The 16,986-nt window shown below is 41.6% G+C and overlaps 1 pseudogene; it reads right to left on the bottom strand.

Annotated features, from left to right (window-relative positions):
- Positions 1-8,426: 8,426 nt before the first annotated feature.
- On the bottom strand, positions 8,427-15,365 carry LOC134343385 (RNA-binding protein 25-like; annotated as a pseudogene).
- Between the last annotated feature and the right edge of the window lie 1,621 nt (positions 15,366-16,986).

Genomic DNA, 16,986 nt, shown 5'->3' with positions numbered 1-16,986 from the left:
GATTCTCCGTGATCTTTAAGTTCTTGAGGCTGTAGCTAGCCAGCCATCCCCTACTAGCCTTAAACTCCTTCCTCTCGCTCTCCTCAACCCCCTCACAGTCGTGCTCTTAGAGGCTAAGTGCTTTTTCATGCATAATTTTGCCATCAACAGGGATATGCTTTGTGACATGTCCTCTAGCCACACACTTAACGTTTTCTCAGTCTTTGCAAGCACTTTATCAAGAACCAGAGAGACCATTTTTGCCGCTATAGGGGCAGCACTAACACTTCCACGAATTTCAGCTTCTTTCTGCTTTATTGTGTGAATGCTCGATTCGTTCTTACCGACCTTACGGCCCACTTTGGCAAGCGACATGCTACTTTTCAAAAGATCTAAGATTTTTATTTTCTCGGCGAACAACGCTCAAACAATGAGTGCTGGAGAGAGACTGAGGATCTGTGAAATGGCGGGAGGCAACGGCAGGGTATGCTGGGACAACGGGTCGAGCGAGGAGGAATTTCAGAAAACAGTCACAGCTCCATTATTTCACCAAAAATGATCAAATATCCTCATGTTATTGGTGGTATTTTCCCCAACCGGTTACCACCCTCTTCTTCCCGACCCCCACTTCCGTAAAATTCCCTCTATTTAATATGCGGCTGCTGTTAAATTCCCTGCTTGTTTATTTTGACTTTTCTTTACAGAGGTGCTGGAGCGGTGCGCCGGTGAGCTCCAGCAGCACTGCATCCCTGAATCTGACAACTCAAAGTTCAAAAGTTCAAAGTAAGTTTTTTTTTATCAAAGTACGTATACGTCACTATATACCACCCTGTGGCTCAGTTTCTTGCGGGCATTCACAGCAGAACAAAGAAATACAGTGCAGTCAAAAAGAAACTACATACAAAGACTGACAAGCAACCGAGGAGCAAAAGAACACAATCTGGGCAAATACAAAACAATAAAAATAAATAAGTAAATAATACTGAGAACATGAGCTGCAGAGTTCTTGAAAGTTAGTCCATCGGATGTGAAATCAGCTCGGAGTTGAGGTGAATCCACACTGGTTCAGGAGCTTGATGGTTGTAGAATTCATAACTGCTGCTGAACCTGGTGGTGTGGGAGCTCAGGCTCCTATATTTCCTTCTTGATATCAGCAGCGAGAAGAGAGCATGGCCTGTATGGTGGGGCTCCTTGATGTTGGATGTTACTTTTTGTAACAGCACTCCTTGTAGGTGTGCTCAATGGGGGTGGGGGGGGTGAGGGCTTTGCCTGAGAAGGACTGGAATGTATCTACTAATTTTATCTTGGTTTTTCTATTTTTTGGGCATTGGTGTTTCCATACCAGTCTATGATGCAACCAGTCAGGATACTCTCCACGGTGCATCTATAGACATTTGTCAAAATTTTTGATGACATGCTGCATCTATGCAAGTTTCTAAGAAAGTAGAGGCACTGTTGAGCCTTCTTTGTAATGGCACTTGCATGCTGGTCCCAGGACAGATTCTCTGATATGATAATGCCAAGGACGGTTATGCCCTGTCTGAAATTTATTCCTTTCCTCTGGGGGATAATATAATTTCTACCTGACAGCATGTCTGCTCAGTGTGAACTGGATCAGAAACTGAAATGTCCGACTCCCTAGCTAGACAATATTCCAATCCTCATCTGTCATGAAATGAAACAAAACTGAACCTTTGAATGAAATTTAAAAGTTTAATAAAGGTATTCCTTCAACTAATGGCTTCAAGCATGCAATAACTATGACTGCATTAAGGGCAGAGTTTTCCTCAGGATATGCACGGGCAAGCATTAAAAGTGATAATGCCAAGATCTCATACAATTCAAAATACTTGCTAGATTTAATAAATCCCAGGAAGACTTACATCAATAGCTTGCTGAAAATGAAAGTCAGATATGGTATCCTTTATTTAAATTTGGCAATGCCCATGGAGAAGCAGCCATTAGTCCAAAATATATGCACAATCCTTCAAAGTCAATGATCTAATGTTAGTGTCTATAGGGATTATCTATAATCACAAACAAATACTGTGTCATTTTAATGGATTTGAGTTTCTTTCAGGCTAATGGTAGCAGTGGCCTAGTTTGTCTAACTGGACATTTGCAGATAGTTGACAGCTGTTGTGCTTGAGGTTCATAGATACACCCGTTGTATCTTTTAGTAATTTTTGTCTTGCACTATACTGTTGTTACAAAACAACAAATTTTACAACATATGTCACTGATAATAAACCTAATTCTGTTTCTGATTCTCTGTACTGAATTTAACACCTTCTCTCAAGGTGCACATAGCTCATAGATCATCAGCTTTACACTTTCTCCCCATAGGTGACTGTCAGCAAAATGCTTGGAGATGTTATCATGTCCTTTCCTCAGGGTGGGCACCTCATACCCATACACAGCTCCCGACATATTATGACGCAGGTGAGAAATTTCACTAAGGATTTCCTTGTTAATCAATGCAGGGCCAGGGCAATTTAAAAAAGAACGTTACAGAATTAATTTTGCAGACAGTTTTGGCCTTTTATAAAATTCAGATTCAGACAGATTTATTTATCACATGCACTTCGAAACAGATATTTGTGTTAACAGCCAACACTCATCGGAATTTGTTGGAGCCAGTCTGCAAGTGTTGTCACACGGGGAGTCAGGACAGCCGGACATCCATAGATGACTTTCATCACACATCCATGTCACTGGCTTCCCTGATGCCTCTAGTCCTATGTCCACATTGCTGGCCTTCGAGCAAGGAAATACATTAAAAATCCTGACCTCAATGAGAGCAAAGTTCAGCATAGTCTATTCTCCCCAATAGACCCCTTATTCCACTCCAAATTTATCCTCACTCCCCAAGTCCAACTCAGAGCCAGAGACCCTGCTCCTCCCTGGATCCTCATTATGCAACCATTCAGTGGCCCAGCCAGGCTATGAAGAGCACAGATCACTGAAAAGAACACCATCCACTGACACACGGGCAAAGACGATCTCCTCCCAGTAGCGCTCCAAATGACTGTGAGCAGTGGGGAGAAGGTTGGCGATTTAGCATTCAGAATCTAAATCAGAAGAAGATTTTATATCACTGACATATGTTGTGAAATCACAAACAAGAGAAAATCTGCTGATTCTGGGAATCAAAGTATTATACAAAATGCTGGGGGAGCTCAGCAGGCCAGGCAGCATCTGTGGAAAAGAGCTCTGATGAAGGGTCTCTGCCCAAAATGTCGACTGTTTTTTCTTTCCTATAGATGCTGCCTGGCCTGCTGAGTTCCTCCAGTATTTTGTGAGTATTATGTTCTGAAATGTATTGCTTTGTGGCAGCAGTACAGAGCAATGCATAAAAATACTATAAAATATAAAGTTATATAAGTAGTGCAAAAAGATAGGCAAAATATTGAAGCAGAGTTTATGGATTTGTTCACTATCCGTACAGAAATCTGATAGCAGAGGGGAAGAAGCTGTTTCTAAAATATTGGGTTTGTGCCTTCATACTCCTGTACCTCCTCTCTGACTGCAAATGGCTGGTAAAAAGATCCTAACCAGGAAATGGTTATCACAGGAGAGCCCAACTTTAAATGTATGGGTGGACATTTACAAAATGGAGAGGATAACAGCATCTGTTAATCGTAAGTTGGAACAATTTGGTTCATACTGGGAAAAATGGTTTAACTACATAACACCTCATAGGCCTGATTTTATTCTCATAAGTCAATGAACATGTTGTAAAAAAAAATCACTCCCTACTTTGTACATAGTATTCTTCTTTTGATTGTTCTAACTTTCCTCTCCTTTCTATAAGTGTATGCCTCAGATAAATATTATGTGGACATTTGTGACAAATATGACTATATGATATTATATGTAGAAATACATCTTATGGAAATGTTTGTTTGTTGATGAACCTCAATAAAAAATAAATGACAAAGAAAAAGAAGAGACCACATCCTGGGTTGTGGGGGCCCTTAATGATGGATGCCCCATTTTTGAAGCATCTCCTTTTGAAGATGCCCTCAGTGCAGAGGAGGCTAATGTCCATGATGGAGCTAACTGAGTCTGAAGCCCTCTACAGCTTTTATCAATCCTGTGCAGTGGCCCTTCTCTACCACGCGGAGATGAAACCAGTTAGAATGCTCTCCATGGTACATCTGTAGAAGTTTGCTAGCGTCTGTGGAGACATACCAAATCTCTATAGCTATATCCGAATGAGATATAGCCACTGATATACCTTCTTTGTAATTCCATCAGTATGTTGGGCCCTGGATAGATCTTCAGAGATGTTGACCCCCCCAGGAATCTGAAACTATTCACCCTTTCCACTGCTGATCCCTGAATGAGCACTTGGTGTGTGTTCTCTCAACTTCCACTTCCTGAAGTCCACAATCAATTTGTTGGTGTTACTGACAGTGAGTGCAAGGTTGCTGTTGTGACACCACTCAATAGGAGAAGTGTTGCAACTTTAGAAGTTTGAAAAGGTTTGGTATGTCACCAATGGCTCTAGGAATATATTGAACAAGAAATGAATTTTCCTCCACCAGTCTCCAAGAGTGAGCAAATCTTGAAAATGACAACAACAGGAATTCTGCAGATGCTGGAAATTCAAGCAACACACATCAAAGTTGCTGGTGAACGCAGCAGGCCAAGCAGCATCTATAGGAAGAGGCGCAGTCGACGTTTCAGGCCGAGACCCTTCGTCAGGACTAACTGAAGGAAGAGTGAGTAAGGGATTTGAAAGCTGGAGGGGGAGGGGGAGATGCAAAATGATAGGAGAAGACAGGAGGGGGAGGGATAGAGCCGAGAGCTGGACAGGTGATAGGCAAAAGGGGATACGAGAGGATCATGGGACAGGAGGCCTTTGGCTGTTTTCATGCAAGTAATTTGCAGACCTGTTGTAAGTATGGGATACAGAGTTGGTAGATCTGTCACTGCTCTTCTGCTGGGCTCTACCATGGGGTCCAGTAACAACTCACGCTCTTCAAAGGATTCAAAATACATTTATTATCAAAGTATGTTTGCATTATACAACCCTGTGATTCACCTTCCCCACATACAGCCTCAAAACAAGAAAGAATCGTGAAACCCGTTCAAAGAAAAATCATCAATCCTCCCCTCCCCGATGCGCAAACAAAAACAAATTGCATAAAATGGCAACAAAACAAAAACAAGGGAAAGTACAGAAAATAAAGTACTTTATAAAACACTATATAAAACAAAATATAAAACTATTGCTGAGATATTCCAATATTTCATTATGAAATCTCTCTCTAGTGGAATGGGACAACTTAGAACCAATTAGCATCAGTCTGTCATTACAAGCACATGTGCCTTCTAATTTGTGTTTTTATAATTGAGGATCAGTTCCTTAAGGTTGTTATGGCTGAGGGCAGTAATAGGGGCAAGCTATTAAATAGTCCCAATGGCATGTGCCTCAAATAACCTCTGATAACCAAGCTCAGCTCCTGACCTTCGCATGTGACTTAGTTATTAAGCTCATCAGGACCGTTTCTACTGACAGAAGAAAGGACAAAGGTGGGTTACTGGCCCCCCAAAACCAGTTGCTTCGGGCAGATGGGGTTCATCATCTGGGGTTGGCAGCTCATCTAGGAGAAGGAAAAGTCTGATCTCAAACCTCCACTGCTTTGCGGCTATACCCACTCATGGGGAAGGCTTCAGGAGTAAACCCTTAAGGAAAAATCTGGAGCTGGAGTCCCCAAGGCTCCATACATTGAGTTCAACCTGACTGGTGTTACGTACCCCGTAACTGGGTTGCCAAACCAGCAGAAATGGATCACTCAGTTGGAGTCTGGAGTACTAGAACTAAGAAAGTTCTATTAAAGAAACAAGCAACACAGTAATCGAAAGGATAATAAATGCAACAGTTCAGCGATGATAAACACACATGTGCACAGAATTAAGATAACAGCATCAATCAAGCTCTATCGTTGTCTAGGGGTAAATGACCAAATTTCAAAATGACTCAAAGTTCAGTCCAGTTCAGTTCGCAGTAATCGTTGCCATGACGATGGACAAGGTGGGGGAAGAGAGACAGAGAGAACAGGAACAACTGATCATTCAGTACAGCTTCACTCACAAACCGGCAAGATGGCTCACAAGGAACTTTTGGGCGGGTCCTTGGTGATGTCACCTGAGGTCACCGACTGTGACCCCTCCTCCAGATGCGGTCGATCCTCTGCAGTGAACCCGGCACCCAGGCAAGGGCGGACACACACCGGGTTCCCGCTGATCGTACCTTTCCACCCTGGTCGTTGTCTGATACTTCTCACCCACTCGTGAGAGGCGCACCGCTTCCAGGGTCTCGTTACCTCGGGTGGCGTGTGTGTCTGCCTTAGCGAACCGGTCCCTTTTTATCCCCCTGCTGGGGTATCGCCTGTCCATCACTTCAAACAGTTCAAGGTTCAAAGAGGGGAGCCGCTCCAGACAGCTCTCTCTCTCCCCCGTTCCTTCATTACACATCTCCAGACGCTGCTCCATTGTTCCTTATCTCTCCTTCCCCTGAGGGCAGGTGGCAGACCAACTGCTGATGCCACTGATGCTAGCCCAGGCCAGCAAACATCTTAATTTTATGTGTATTCTCGTAACACTGGCAACTCCTGAGAAGCTGCAGGTACCAAACTGTATTGGCCTCTGCCTTCGCTTTGGGTTTATCAGATGCATGGAGAGAGGGAGCTTGTTACATGGGCAACAGCTTGCTCTCCATATCATACTGCCCAGGTTTGTGTTTCTAGACAGCAAGGATGCAATATCCATGGTCAACTCTCACCTCCCCAATTGAGGACCAGCCAGAAGATAGCTCAAAGCTGGTAACGTAGCAGTTAATGAAACACTTTACAGCACCAACTGTATGATTGGGGTTTAATTCCCATTACTGTAAGTTCATATGTTCTCCCCGTGACTTTGTGGGTTTCCTCTCAGTTTCCTCCTACATTCCAAAGACATACGGTTAGGGATAGTGAGTTGTGGGCATGTTGTGATGGCATCAAAGACGTGGTGGTACTTGTAGGCTGCCTCCAGTATATCCTCAACACAGAGGACACATTTCACTGTGTGTTTCAATCTACATGTGACAAATAAAGTCTTTTATAAAATCTTTTCTATTAAATACAAATGAGTGAGATACCAACATTGTTGGCCTGTGCAGCTTCATGTTAACAAAGGTATGTGAGCATTCACACAATACTTGTTTTATCTGTGGCTAGTGCAAGTAGTTTTGTAGCTGTCTGTGAAGAAGATGAATCTCAGGGTTCTATACTGCATGCATATTTTGATAATAATTATACATTGAATCCTTTGAAACATAGAGACCCTACAGTTTCCTGTCTGTTCAATTCCATGAATGAACAAATAGAGTTTGTTTATTGAACTATGTCCTACGTTTATATGTACAATGGTAATGTCTATCAATATCTAAGAATCATCTGTTGGAATTTGCCTGAAACTAGAAAGTTTTAGAATGATTTTCATCAGATGAAATAATACTTTTGGAATAACAACGTGGTTTCAGTTGCAGGTGAACACGAACTCTTAAGAGGCTTCAAGCAGTGGACTGTGGGATCCTGTTAGTAATATTATACCTGCAAAGAAAGGGAGGACAAGCAGAAGGAAACAAATAGACAGCAAAGGCTGTGAGCAGGGGGTGTGCTTACAGAAATTAATAGCTTTTCAACAGAGTGCTATGGCTAACCTGATGTATCCACGAGTAAATGAGAAGGAATGGAACAGGAGGCTTTACTATATTAGGAGGCATTTGGCAAACATCTCTCCAAAGAATTGTCAATAGGTAGAACCACGACAGTGTTATTATTGATGAAAGGTCTCAATGCAATGAAGGGTCTCAATTGTAATTACGGGTGTTGATCCAAAATATTGACTTTACTGCTCTCCACAGATGGTGCCTGACTTGCCGAGTTCCTCCAGCATCTTATGTATTATGTTTATTTTAACTATACTTGTTATCCACCAGCTCTTCCAAGTCTATTAGAGAAGAAATCTGTTAAAAGCAGTCTGTCTGCAGTTTATTTGAGCATTCAGACTGTTGCTAACTCTGACAGATCAAGCTCTTTCATCACTTTATCCACTGGTAGACTGCAAGCAGAAGAAGACATTTCAACTGACCCGGATTTCAGAGTTTAAATTGCAGCCTCTGGATATAAAATCATTCGATTTGAATTCCAAGCCTTTTTAAAAAATATGCAATGTGCAACTTGTTATGTTTTGTAACTCCAAAGCATAAAGACTAATTGAGGGGAAAACACGTGTGTCTGACTTTGTGCTTACTTTTAAGCAAAGAATGCACTTGTCACATGGTTGCATCATGATGTATGAAATCCACACATTTTTTCCATATTACCCATATGAATTATGTAAACAAATAAAGATGCTTATTTAAACAATATATTTTGAATATTACTCCAATATTACTGAAATATTAAATACACAACACTCCTCTCTGCTTAGCTATAAACTTCAACACAATATAGAATGTATATATATATAGAATTGTGCAAATGTCATAGGCACATATACTGTATATAGCTAAGGTGCCTAAGACTTTTGCATAGTACAGTACTGTAGTAATTTTATATATTATACTTTACTGCAGCCACAAAGCAAAACAAATTTCATGATGTACGTATGTGAGTGATGATAGAGCTGGTTCTGATATGGGACTCTATTGTGGACTGAAAGTGAGAAGGAGGCAGAGGGAAGGCAATCATGGTTGGGAAAAGGGGAAGGGAGAGGGGAGGGAGCTGGAAGCACCAGGCAGACATTCTGTAACCAATAAACCAATTGTTTGGAATCAAATGACTTTGCCTGGTGTCTCAGGGCTGGCTCCTGTACCACCCCCCTTACACCTGGCACTCTTCCTCTGGCACCTGTTCCACACCCCTCCTGCAGCCCTCCACCCTCCCCATTCCCAACATCCTTTGCTCTCGCCAGATTTAAAAACTCGCTTCCCACTCCACGTTGACAAATGCAGTGTACTATATAATATAACTACTATAATATGACTACTATATATAGACATTCACAGCATAGTAAATTTTATACTGTCCCATTCAGGTCTAAAGATTTAATCGCTGTGGAGGCTTTCTTATTCTTGTGGGATAATGTTTTTCCTGACAAGGGAGATCACTCTGCTTGGCAAGTGAGACGTGTGGCTGTGAAATAATCTCAGGATCTGGGGCCTCCTACAGGATGGTTGTGGGAGTTGAATCTGGAACTGCAGGAAGTAGTTCTGAAAGCTCTGAACACCTTTCTTTTCCTTTGCTCAGCTTTTCTCTCTGGATCTATTTCAATCCTTGGTTCCCTACTGGTCCCAGCTTCTTTCCCTCTCTTTATCCCACACTTGATCCTTTTCTTCTTCTTTCTCATTTCTCTTCTCTTGTTTCCACCTTTCTTTTTCTCACCTTCCTTTTTCTCACCTTCCTTTTACTTCTAGTTACTTGTATTTCTGAATATGCTAATTTTTCGAGAAATTAGGTAGTGCTTATTCTCTCCCATTTCCATAGCATTTATTTCATAGTTCTCTTTCTTTTCTTTTACCTTCTTTTCTGGATGTGCATCTTAGCCTTGGGAAGATCCATTTAGATCACTGGAGTATTCTCTTATTAATCCATCTATTGCTCCCTTTACAATCTGATCATTCATCTTGCTTTCTTCATCGACAACATCAATCTGATAAATCCTTTGTCTTTGTATCTCCATTGACTGCTTTTTTTGGAATTCCATTCATCTAGCTTGCTTTTGGTCTTTGCATCTACTTTTACAAGCAGCTTTTTATCTCTCACTTGAAGTTCATGCAACGACCTTAATATATGCAGAGTCGGTTCTGGTCCTTTATGCTCACAAAGGCCAAATGCTTGCAACCTCCCTGAAACTCCTTGAACTCTGTTCCAACTTAAAACCAAGCCATATTTTGGAAGTAACTGTCTGGCTAACATATCAGAAGCTTTCTCAGGTATGTCACCTATAAAAACTGTTTAAGTTGGGCTACTACTTATGTCTCATTCATGATTCCACTGAGAAACATGGTCCTTCCTTGGTCCAATATACTTTCCAACCAGAGGCACAGAGGTTGGAATCAACACTATGTTATCCCCTGTTGGGCAATGATACATGGTGTTCAGCATAGAGACAGTTGTGGCATCGTCCCGTGCCTTCCTTAATTTGCTTTCAGTTGGCTCTATTGCATGGGATGAGGCATACAAGTAGTGGATGGATCTCCAATCAAGTTATAGTTGTCTCAGCCGCTCTTGTCCCCATAACACTGTCCCTCCTGTTTTTACCACATACAAGCACAATGGCACAATGTAGCTTGTTGGCTACTGTACTTCGCTGTCATCCCCACAGGAGTTGTTTTCTACAGCAAAAGTTCCTAGTTGGATATCTGCAGGCTTTGGTTCAGTATCTTTGCAGTGCAGTTCAAACTCATTTTGTACAATGACTGAAACATTGAGCCAGTGCCCAATCTCTTTTTAATTATCTTGCTGTTCACTTCTCGTGTAGGCCATATTTATTCTCTATCATTAGTTTTCACATGAAAATCTCAAGGCTACACAGTCCTGTGTCACTGTCATAAGATTTTTTTTAACAACCATGCGGATTAGTTTTCTTTTTGATGCTGCAACTTGATTTTTATTTTTTCCTCTTCCCAGTGAAGCCCATTAATTTTTGTTTGCCCAGCATATTATTCCTATTTTGTTGCATTTTCAGCAAATTTCACCTTTAAATCTGCATACTTCTGGTTTATGTAAGCCCCTGCAGCAACAAAAAATTTGTTCACCAATCCTATTTCTGTTTAGATGTTGCAAATTTGTTCCCACATAATTTCATTCCTGACTGCAGCTCAATAGTGTCTCTATGAGGTTTTCATTGATACAGTTATTTCAACTACTCTTTTAAATGTTAGATGTCCTTTATTTAGGAGCCAGTTTTGAATGTTTTCTTGTAAGATTCCACAAACAAAATGATCTCTTAATGCATCATTAAGACCATTACCAAATTGAAAATGCTTAGACAGACTCTTCAATTTAGAAACATATACTGACGTAGATTTCACCTCCTGATTCTGCTTATGAAACCTAAAGTGTTTCTGCAATCAGCAATGGTTTTAGTTCTAAATGTTCCTGTATTATTTTCATGACTTCAGCCAAGCTCATTTTGGCTGGTCTGGTTGGAGCAGTTAAATTTCTATGCAAACTATATGGCTTTAAAACCAATGCACTCAGCAAAATTGGCACTCTCTTCTCATTGGCAATTTCATTTGCTTTTAAATACTGTTCAGCTATCTCAGTAAACATGAGTCAGTTATCTATTGTGCAACCAAACATGGCACTCTTTCCAATGTAGCCAGCCATTTCTGCTCTTTTCATGCTTATTATCAGCCGACACTCCCTGTTTATGAACCCATGAATTCTTTTGTTTTCTGCCTGTTTTTAAAAACTTGATCATCTTTACTTTTGCGTAGAGAACATGCTGCTCAAAATTTATAATGCCTTTGAAGTACATAATAAATGTGCTGAAGTTCTAAAGTTTGGTACTGAAAATGATTCATTACATATTTACAATGTCTTTGTCCATGCCTGGAAAGAGGTGGGACCTCAGAGAGGCAGTAATAATGATGACTGACTGTAATAACTACAGAAGGCTCTCCTTGCTGTTTTCAAGTGGGAAATTTGTTGCTAAGACCCTTCTCAACTGCCTCTATCATTAGCTCCCTGAACTATAGCTTCAATTCTGTTCATCTAGAAGCATATTGGACATTATGTACATGAATGACAACTCCAAGAAAAATGCTAAGAAAAATCCCAGCGCTATACATGACCTTCTTCAATATCAATAATGTCTTCATTTGGAACAATGGCCACATCAAATATAGTAATCTATTTTCAGATTACAGATAATATTTTCATATGCACACAGTAAAGCAGAGTACAAAGTCATTGATGATTTATTTCCTGAAACATCCAATGGTAAAAGCCTCACACTAAGCATCAGCAGATAATGAACCTTGACCAACCAACCCACCCCACTCCTACACTACAAAGGAGCATAGGAGAATCAGAAGAGATTTGTAGATGTATGCAAAATGTAGTGGGGTATAGATAGGTTAAATGCAAGCAGGCTTTTTCAACTGAGGTTGGGTGACATTTGAACTGGAGTTCATAGATTAAGGGTGAAAGGTAAAATACATTCCTTCCAGGTGAGGAAACACTTCATCTGCAAATCTGCTGTTGTCTGGTGCCCCTGATGCAGCCTTCTGTATACTGGTGAGACACAATGTAGATTAGGGGACTTTGTGGAACACCTTCACTCCATCTGCGACAAGCAGGAGTTACTGAAGGCCAACCATTTTAATTCCAATCCCCATTTCCATTCCAACATGTTGATCCCTAGCCTCATAGCCTCCACTACTGCAATGATGTGGCCACCACTCTCAGGTTGCAGGAGCAATTCTTCATATTCTACCTGGATAGCCTACTACTGCATGAGCATTAACTTCTCTAACCCAGTAACTCCCCCCTCCCCCTTTCCCGTTCTTCTATTCCCCACTCAGGACCCCCTCTTATTTCTTCACTTCTCTTCACTTGCCTATCACCTCTTCCTAGTGTCCCTTCTTCCATTTTTTCTCATGGTTCACTCTTCTCTCCCATCAGATTCCTTCTTCTTCAACCCTTTACCTTTTCCACCTATCAAGTTACAGCTTCATGGTTCATCCCCCTCTCCACCAACCATCTGGCATCACCTATCACCTTTGAGCTTGCATTCCTTCCTTTCCCCCTATCATTTTCTTCTAGTTTCTTTCCCCTTATTTTCCAATACTAATCAAGGCTCTTGGCCTGAAATGTCAACTGTTTATTTCTCACCAGAGAGGCTGCCTGACCTGCTGAGTTCCTCCAGCATTTTTTATATTTTTCTTCAATATTTGGAGGGAATATGTGGGGGAACTTTGTCACTCAGAAAGTGGCGAGTGTGTGAAGCCAGCTGCCAGAGGAAGTAGTGAATGCAGGTTTGATTTAGAAACATTTGGATAAGTATATGATGAGACAGGTGCACAGGGCTATGGTATACATAGGGGTCAACGGGAGTTGGCATAATAATAGTTTGGCATTGACTTGATGGGCTGAAGAGCCTTTTTCTGTGCTTTAGAAGCCTATGGCCCTATGACTACTATCTCACCAATCAAAATCAATAAAAGACTTTAGAAAACATAGAACACTTCTTACACCTTGGAAATGACCTCTTTCTGAACTTCACGACAACCACCAATTCACCAGCCAAGCCTCCTGAGGAAAAGAGAAAATCCCCAAATCTGGCTTCAAGTTCATATTCTGCAGATCAGCAATAATCCCTGCATCATTGCATGTTTCAAGGACATGGGAAGCTTACAGTACACATGTCAGATCTTTCTGCAAATTCTCCAAGTCTCTGGGGGAATCAATGGCAACATCTTCTTCCAGACCGACATCCCTAGTTCTTCATCACATGCTTCCATCATCACTGGGTCACTTTGCCCATGTGCCTAACTCCAGAATCCCAAAGAAGCTCTCTCCTCAAAGTATTCTCATTGGAAGAAATTGCAAGGCGAATAGAGAGAATGCTTTCTATCAACGTCCTGAAGAATCTGAGATCCTCATTGACTCCTCAAAATTGGGAAGAAGCATAAAGGGAAGCACTGAAACCTCAAATATTGCAACAGGAGCACAGAAACACTGCTAACGAGAGGAGAAGAAGCACTATTAAATATTATATGACCAGAACTGAATGAGTCTGTAAATACTTCAGGGAACTTACCAACCACTTCAGAATTAATAGAACTAAAGTGGAAGCAAATTACCTTTGACCTAGAAGGACTACTTAAGTAAACAACACCTAATTCTTGGAAAATCATTGTAACCGTACAGATGCATGATTTCTCTGAGAAGGGCCATTGGCTGGTAGCTGAGAGTTAAGTCTTTTTTTCCTGTTTTTTAGTGGTTAAGTTACGCAAGATGAAGTGAAAGTATAGGCTGGAGCACTGTATTTTGCAAAAATGATTCCACATTGCAGGTCATGTGTAGCAAGTTATGTAAACTCTAACCAAAGGTAGGCAGTCATATAAGGTATTGAATTATTCACTAGCTGCAGATGAAAAACACTGAACTGACTCCACAACCTATGGACTCTACAAGTCATGTTCTCAGTATTATTTGTTTGCTCTTTATGATGATGATGATGATGATGATGATTATTATTATTAGTAGTAGTTGTAGTATTTTTGTGGTTGCTGTTTGTCTTCTTTTGCACATTGTTTGTTCATCAGTATTTGAGTGGAGTTTTTTCATTGATTCTATTGCATTTTCTTGTTCTACTGTGAAAGTCTGCAAGAACAGAAATCTCAGGGTAGTATTTAGTGACATACATTCAGAGGCAACTTTATGAGCAACTTACTATACTTAATAAAGTGGTCACTGAGTGTATGTGTACATTGATAATTAATTTACTTTGAACATTGAAATTTGAAATGTTCAAACTTCGGGTGCTGCAAAGACCAAGTCTTGCACCTCAGAGTTTTGTCTCCATGACTTTTTAGACATTTTATGATTGTTGACGTCTTATTTCAAATTAAAATTTTTATATTTTTTATAATTTATTCCCTTTGAAATCAAGTGACATAAATGCTTATCACATTTTCAATTAAGGATAGGGATTTGTATTAACACCCATCTCTGAATATTATTTAACATTTTTACCTCAGATGGATGTGCTGGCATAATTGTTGAAACAATATTAAAATCCACCCATTGACATTAAACAAGAATGTAGAATACTCAAGTAGTATACTTTTTGTACGTGGTTTCCTCTGGGTGCTTCAGTTTCCTCCCACATTCTCAAGACATATGGTTAGGCTTAGGGGTTAGTAAGTTATAGAAATTTTATGTTGGTACAGACGTGTGGGGCCACTTGTGAGCTATCTTTAGCACAATCCTTGTTGATTTGTTTTGACATAAGTGCCACATTTCTGTATGTTTCAATGTTTCAATGTGCATGCAACAAAAAAAGCTTATCTTTACTTTTAAAGAACATCCATAACACTTTTCCCATAACCTTTGGCCACCGTGTTCGCCCTCTGGTCCTTGGTAGGGAAAGCCGTAGTACTCCGCAGTGACTAAGACATCGGAAGCTCCAAATTGATCCATCGCTCGATCCTGCCCTTGCTTTCCATCTGCCTAAACCGTGATGGCAAACTGACACATGGCTTTCACTCGTGGGGCAGGAATGCTTTCCCACTCATCATCCCTGTCCAGTCCTTCACGTGCATATCGGGACAAAGCATCAGCATCAATGTTCCGGCTTCCTGGCCGGTACTTCATGCTGAAATCATAGGCAGACAACGCCGCCAACCACCGATGGCCTGTGGCATCCAATTTCACCGAGGTCAGAATGTAAGTTAGGGGCATGAACATCGACTTCTCTAACTTCCGCTAATGCCCCACCTCCCCCTCGTACCCCATCTGTTATTTATTTATATACACACAATCTTTCTCTCTCTCTCTCCTTTTTCTCCCTCTGTCCCTCTGACTATACCCCTTGCCCAACTGCTAGGTTTTCTCCCCCCTCCCCCTTTTCTTTCTCCCTGGGCCTCCTGTCCCATGATCCTCTCATATCCCCTTTGCCTATCACCTGTCCAGCTCTTGGCTCCATCCCTCCCCCTCCTGTCTTCTCCTATCATTTTGGATCTCCCCCTCCCCCTCCCACTTTCAAATCTCTTACTAACTCTTCCTTCAGTTAGTCCTGACGAAGGGTCTCGGCCTGAAACGTCGACTGTATCTCTTTCTAGAGATGCTGCCTGGCCTGCTGCGTTCACCAGCAACTTTGATGTGTGTTGCTTGAATTTCCAGCATCTGCAGAATTCCTGTTGTTTGCGTTTTTAAAGTTAGGGGATTGTTGTCCGTCCTCACCTCAAACTTGGCACCACAGATGTAGTCACTCAGCTTATCCACCACAGCCCATTTCAACGCTAGAAATTCCAACTTGTGTGTGGGATAGCTTTTCTCAGAGGGTGACAGACTCCAGCTGACAAATGCAACAGGTCTCAACCCAGCGCCCTGGTCCTGATATAGGAAGCCTCTCTGCTGGCATCTGTATGGAGTCTATATGGCAATCGGGGGTCTGCAAGAGCCAGCACAGGCGCCTGGGTCAGCCTCTCCTTCAACAACTGAAAGGCCTCTTCAGATTTCCCATCCCACCTTGGTCCAAAAGGTTCCGAAGGACTAAGATACTCTTTACCCTCCTCTCCTTTTGTCCTCCTCCCTTTCTTCCCCAAGGGAGGGTAACCACACAGAAGCTGATTCAACGTGTGACTCACTTTCACGTTGCCCTTCATGAACCTCCAATAGTAAACCAGAGAACTAAAGGAGTGAGCGCAAAGCACTCACAGTCTGGGGCCTTGGCTAGGTGGTCACTGCCTCTATCTTAGACAGATCAGTTACTACTTCCACTTCGTGAGACTATGTGCCCAACATAGCTAACAGATGTCTTGCAGAACTGGCACTTATCAAGGGAAAGTTTTAATCCTTCAGCTTTCAGGTGGCCCAGTACCTTCAGTAGCCTCGCTTCATGTTCTTCCAAGGTGGACCCAAACACTATGAGGTCATCCAGATACACTAATACCTCAAGCAAGTTCATATCCCCCACCATTTTCTTCATGATCCGCTGGAAGTTTGCAGGAGCTCCCGATATGCTCTGGGATATCCTTTCTAACTGGAAGAATCCCAGTGGACATATAAATGTCGTTTTCTCTTTACCAGCCTCACTCATGGGGATCTGATAATATCCAGTCAACTGCAGCACACTGAACCACTTCGCACCATTCAGACAGGCCAGCGCTTCTCGATCCTTGGGACCGTATACTGGTTGGGGACAGTACGCCTGTTCAGAGTCCTATAATCCCAGCTTCCTTCAACTTACACAAGTGCTGCCGAACGTCTTCCA

The sequence above is a fragment of the Mobula hypostoma genome, chromosome 1, assembly GCF_963921235.1.
Source record: "Mobula hypostoma chromosome 1, sMobHyp1.1, whole genome shotgun sequence".
Lineage (NCBI taxonomy): Eukaryota > Metazoa > Chordata > Chondrichthyes > Myliobatiformes > Myliobatidae > Mobula > Mobula hypostoma.
This window is presented reverse-complemented; position numbering and strand designations above follow the sequence as displayed.